The following is a 6000-nucleotide window of genomic DNA, read 5'->3' as shown; positions in this document are numbered from 1 at the left end:
AGAAACCTCTAACCTATGTCTGAGCTAATGAAGTCCTCATATCGTGGTTTAAAGACTCTGAGGTGCAGAGAATCCTCCAGCAAGTGACTTATGCCCCATGCTGCAGAGGAAGGCGAAAAACCCCCAGGGCCTCTGCCAATCTGCCCTGGAGGAAAATTCCTTCCCAACCCCAAATATGGCAATCAGCTAAACCCTGGGCATGTGGGCAAGACTCACCAGCCAAACACCCGGAAAGAATTCTCTTTAGTAACTCAGATCCCACCCCATGTAACATCCCATCACAGGCCATTCGGCATATCTACCACTAATAGCTGAAGATCAATTAATTGCCAAAATTAGGCTATCCCATAGAATCATAGAATATCAGGGTTGGAAGGGACCTCAGGAGGTCATCTAGTCCAACCCTCTGCTCAAAGCAGGACTGATCCCCAATTAAATCATCCCAGCCAGGGCTTTGTCAAGCCTGACCTTAAAAAATCATCATATCATCCCTTTCATAAACTTATCAAGTGTTGCCAACTCTCATTCTATTTGATATTTTTCTCAAAATCCCAACTCCTGGAATCATGTGAGTAGGTGAGAATCTCTGCCTCTTTTTTTTAAAGTAAGCCTCTTGCCTTCATGGCGAGAGTGAAAGGTTTGAAAATGTGTCCCTAGGGTAACCCAAAAGGTCAAATAGGAGAAAGCCAATAAAAAGAACTGACAGTGTATTATTTTTTAAATCTCATGATTTTTAAGCCATTTTTCTGATTTTATGGGGCCTGACTTGTGGCGTTTGAATGCTTGGGGCCGGCAGTATGCACTGCAGCCCCCATCCTGCAAAGGCTTCTGCATGTGCTCCACTTTTGCTACCAGAGGTGTCCTGAAGACATCCGTGGAACTAATCAGAGTAGTGTAGTTAAGCGGGGTACATAAGTGTTTACAGGATCTAGGCTTTGGGTGGCAAACTCGTCAGTATCTGTTTGTAGGGTGCCTGGCACAATGGCCTTTTAGACCCCACCACAATCCGGTAAAAATCTGGATTTTACATCACTTCCTAGCCCCCCGATCCTACCCCCAGCTCACAGAGGCATAGAAACGTAGGGCTGGAGGAAGGGACCTTGAGAAAACCGTCCAGCCCCCTGCATTGAGGCAGGACCAAGTAAACCTAGCCCTAGACCATCCCTGACAGCTGTTGGTCCAACCTACTCTTAAGCCCCCCCCGCCCCCCAATGAAGAGGATTCCACAGCCCCCCAGGAAGGAGGCCGGGTTGAGAAACTTTTTCCTGCTCTCTGTAGCTGGGGGGGGGGGGGGGCTTTTCTCACCTCGGCACACCCAGCCCCGCTGCAAAGGGCGGGCGCGGCGGGCCCGGGCCGAGGACTCTTCCTGCTCCCGAGCTCGGCGGTGGCTCCCCCCGCCCCGCCGAGAGGAGGGGCCGGGAGCGGGGCGGCGCCAAGCGGCAGCTGGGAGCTATTTGGCCCATGTGATCCCGCCGGCCGGAGCTTCTTCGCGTCTGGCGCCCAGGAGGAGCCCGGCGAGAGCGGCTCCAGCCCTGACATTGCCCGGGGTGGGGCGGGGCGGGCCCCCACGAGGCGGCGGCCGCCCGGGAGGAGCCGGGCTTGCGTGCCAGGGGTGGGGGGCTGGTTTCCCCCCCCCTCGCAGTCGCTTGGGCATCCCAGCGGCCCTGCCCGGGGAGGACGCGGGCGAAGAGCCCCGAGGAAACCTGCCCGAGCTCCCCGCCACCCCGCCCCCGAAGGACAAAGCGGCCCCCCGGCGGAGCCCGGAGCGGGGAGAGCCCGGCCTCGGCCGCTGCCATGCTCCGCTGCCGCGCCCCGGCGCGATAGGCAGCAGCCCTGCTCGGGGAGGAGGGCTCGCATGGTAAGAAGCGGGGCTCGCCGGGGCCGGGGCCGGGGCTGGGGGGGCGGCGGATGTGCCCCTTCCCCAAGGGCCAGCGGGTGCCGGCGGCGGCGGGCTGGCCGAGCCTGCCCCGGGCGCCCTTGGCGTGCAGCGCCCCGGCGGCGGGCGGGCGGCCCCTGGGACAAGCCACCGGCTGTCTCGCGGGGCGGGTGCTCGGTCGCCCCGGGGGCAGCCGCCGGGAAAGGGCCCCCGCCCCCGAAGCTGCGGGGCGGGATGGAGGGTCCGGGGGCGGGGTGGAGTAACGTGGGCATCCCTCGCCCATCGCAGGAAACCGTTAGCAGCCCGGGAAAGGCGGCGTGGAGCCGGGCGGCTCCGGCGCGAAGGGGTTAATGGAAACTTGGCGAGGGACCGGTCCTCCCTTCCCACCTTCTGTGGCTTCAGTTTCCTATGGCGCGGCCCACACTGGGGTAGAGACAAGTACCGCGCTTGTGTGCCGGCCCCTCTCTCTTCTCTGCCGCCCTCCTCCCCCAAAACGCCCCGCTTTAAGGGAGCTCTCACCTGTGGCGCTTCTGCTGAGCGGGTGAATTCCCTTTCCTGCTCCATCTCCCCACCTTGCCAACAGTCAGGATTTCTCCTCTCCGCCCTCCCCCGCAGCACCTTAAGCTGCAGCTGCTGAGCAAACACTGGCTCTTGAAAACCGAGTTGGCATGTGGATTTTTCCTCCCTCTTCAAGTTCACAGGGAAGAACTTTTTTTTTTTCTTCTAGTAACTGAACTAGCTCAATGCAAATTTAAAAAAAAAAAGAAAAGAAAAAACCCCAAACTAAACAGTACATAACTCTGATTCCTCTATGCTTTATGCCCTTGTTTGTGCAACTTAAAGGAGCTGCTGTAGCATCTTCACCATAGGGCAAAAGTGAATGGCAGATTCCTTTTCAGATGCAAATTACTTAAGATTAGCTGGGCTAACGGTAAGTGCCAGTTGTCAACAGAGCTGTCAGCTGGGGACCTGGGCAAATGCTTTATTTCCTTTATCAGAAAATCAAGTGATTGGGATGCAAGGAAATGTTTAACAGCCAGAGGTCATCTTCTGCCCTGGGTGTGTGTGTGTGAGAAAGGCAAACACTGATAATGTCGATTTAAACTAACTAAGGAAATAGGTTTGTTTGTTAAGTGTATGCCTGACAGTGCTGCTTTGAATGGTCTGTGGAGCACACCTTGCAAATCTAATGAACATGGTTATTTTTACAACATGGTCATCTTGGTAGTATAAGAAGACCTCAGCCTGGTCCTAAATAGTTGGTGTCTGTCATTTCCATGACAAAATACTCTTGACAAGTAAAGATGAAATGCAGTTAATTTGAGACACCAGGTGGGTGAGGTAATATTGGACCAACTTCTGTTGGTAAAAGAGATAAGCTTTTGAGCTTTCGCAGAGCTCTTCATGGTGGGGTGGGGGGTGTCTCCTAGTTTGTTTGGCGTTTGTAGCTTCCTGACTGAGCCAATGGCTAATGAACAACCGGACGCCTCATGAGCTACACCTAAACTAAGTGTTCATTGTAAAAGGTCTACCTACTGTCCTGCTTGAAGCGTCCTTTTGGGTCGGACTTAGGGCTGCTCTACACTGGGAACTTGCATTGGCATAGCTCATGCCTTAGGGATGTGAAAAATCCACACCCCTGAGAGAGATAATTATACTGACCTCAGCCCCTCTGTAGACAGGGCTGGGTCCATGGGAGAATTGTGAGAGAGCTTTCCCACTACTGTTTCTGGTGTAGTTGTCTACACTTGAAATGCTACTTGCAAGTATAGACAAGCTCTAAGTGATTGTTGTCATTTTTACAATCAGCCTTCCTGAGGGGGAATTGAGCTTTTTACTCCTATCAGCAATGCAGGACAGATACAGCTTGGGGAGGGGAAGGGTTGATTTTAATTTTTTGTTTTTTTTTATGTATATGTTTTGCTTCATCCATTCAGAATGTAACCAGCAGGCTCTGTAACAGAGAAATACTGTTTAAATTATAGATTTGCAGCATTGCTGTAACCATGTTGGTCCCAGGCCATGAAAGAGACAAAGTGAGAGAGAGAATACCTTTTGTTGGATTAACTTCTATTGCTGAAAGAGCAGATGTGAAGAAGAGCTCTTTGGAGATTGAAAGCTTCTCTTTAAGCAACAGAAGGAGATTGCCTCACCCACCTCTTCTCTCTAATTTATAGCCTCAGGTTGAAGGCCTGATCCTCTGAGCAGTCCATGTGCAGAATTCCCATTCACTATAACCAGGGATCTGTTTACATGGGACTGTAGAATGAGATGGGGGATGACAATTGTAGGGGTGAGTGGGGGACAGCCCTGTGAGCAGAGCCGGTTGATATGAAGTGCATTGGGAATAAGATGGAACTATTCCACTCCTTATAAAGTAATCTAAAAGTTAAATGGCACCTTCAAGGGGGACTTAAAAATTGATACACGGAATACGCTCTTCCCTTCTCCTCCACCCCCAAATAGGGTGACATTTAAATGCTAAATACACCGAACTGCTCTGTCAATCTGCCTGGCCGTGCCTTGGCTGTTCTGGCTTTATCAAGAAGGAAGATGACTGACCTATTGAGGTGTAATTTATTCCTCCCTCCTTCTGCCCATTCATCTTTTTGGTATGGCAGAGGCAATAGGAATCATAATTGTTTCACAGCAGAGTATTCCCCTGGAGGGGGACTGTGCTGGTGCAGCTGAGTGCATTGTCTCCGTTTCTTCAGAGATCACTGAAGTGCATTATAATGTGATTGGGAGTTTGTTTTTTTGGATCCCGTATGTTGGATGTGTCTAAGCTGTGGTCTGGTTTTCTGGGAACTAATTTGCCGTAATGGTGTATTGTCCTGTGGAGTCAGGTGGCTTCATGTGGATCGTGGGCACAAAATGAGTTGGTTTAATATTCAGTCCCTCCCACCAGTAAGCTATAAATGGTGCACTTTAAAATGGGCTGGTTAGGAATTGATGAAGGCATTTGATTTGCAGTTGAGCCAGTTAGTCCACTGGAATTCCTAGCCCTATGGATTTGTACATAAGCTGCTGCATACACTGATTAATTTTCAAGTTCAAGGAGTCTTGCATTTAATCCAGTAAGTTTTTATTTATTTTATTTTCATAGTTCAGTGGTATTTACAGGGGACCCTGAGGATACCTTTATTTGTATTAGAGTGTTTGATTCCTAGTTCAGGGGGGGGAAGGGGAGTTAAATTGTTCATCATTTCCCCCAGAACTGTTCAGGAAAAAATCCCATAAAGCATGCATTCAACCTGATGTAATTATGACTGACAATCTTTTTAACTTTCAAGACTCAGTTTTGTCTCCATTTCTTTTATCTGGTCTCTGGTCTAACACTGCAGTGTATTGTACTTCTTGTCACACTTTTCCATGAGTTTTTAAAAGTGAAATGAAGCATGGCCGCTGAGGACAGTGTCCCCATTGTCTCCTGCCCGGTGCAAAGATGTGGGCTGCTTGCCCTGGAGGTCTTGCTTGTCTTGTAAATGTAGCTGAAGATGCAGCTGATTCTTCAGCTGATATGATGCTGTTCATTCATGGGTGCAGCATTTGCAACAAAGGTTGCAAAGCAACAGCTTCTTCCTCTGTGTGTGGTGGCGGGGAGGGGAAGGTATTACATGCCGGTCTAGGTTCATGTGGTAGGCTGATATGGTGAGCGGTTGGAGTACTCAGCGCTTACCTATGCTCTTCCTGCACCAGCGGCACGCACTTCAAGAGCAGCTGGCTGGCAGTTCATCAGGATGAAGTTAATAAGGATGGAAGCAGGTTCTGACTTGGAACTCTAAACCAGCCTAAAAGCAGGGCTCCACTACTCACATGTAAGAAAAAGAGACGGGTTGGGATGAGAGGAGGGAGTTGCTCCCAGTCCTCGAGGGTTTGGTTAGATGAGGGAAATCTGTGCCAATGTGCATGCATCAGGCTCTTTCAGTCCAGCTACGCCAGTGCATAGCCCTAATGTAGATGCTGCACCAGTGCAGTTTACACCCGGTGTTTAAAGGGGTAAGTCACAACAGTGTAATATCTACAGGAGAAGCTTGCACTGATATTGTAGTAGGGGCAGTAATACCGCTAGAGCTCCCTAACAGCATGGATTGCAATGATTGATTTGGTGCTTATTTCCCTGA

The 6000-nt window shown here is 50.7% G+C and overlaps 1 protein-coding gene across 1 annotated transcript in view; it reads left to right on the top strand.

Annotated features, from left to right (window-relative positions):
- Window positions 1-1466: 1466 nt before the first annotated feature.
- The window catches only part of SPSB1 (splA/ryanodine receptor domain and SOCS box containing 1), a 68191-nt gene continuing 63657 nt past the window's right edge, over window positions 1467-6000 (top strand). The window contains exon 1 of the mRNA XM_073316758.2: window positions 1467-1858. The gene's annotated coding sequence lies outside the window, so the exon portion shown is untranslated. The remainder of the gene's footprint in view (window positions 1859-6000) is intronic.

This window comes from Lepidochelys kempii, chromosome 18, assembly GCF_965140285.1.
Source record: "Lepidochelys kempii isolate rLepKem1 chromosome 18, rLepKem1.hap1, whole genome shotgun sequence".
Taxonomy (NCBI): Eukaryota; Metazoa; Chordata; order Testudines; family Cheloniidae; genus Lepidochelys; species Lepidochelys kempii.
Note: the sequence above shows the minus strand (reverse complement) of the source record. Positions and strands in the feature narration are given on the sequence as shown.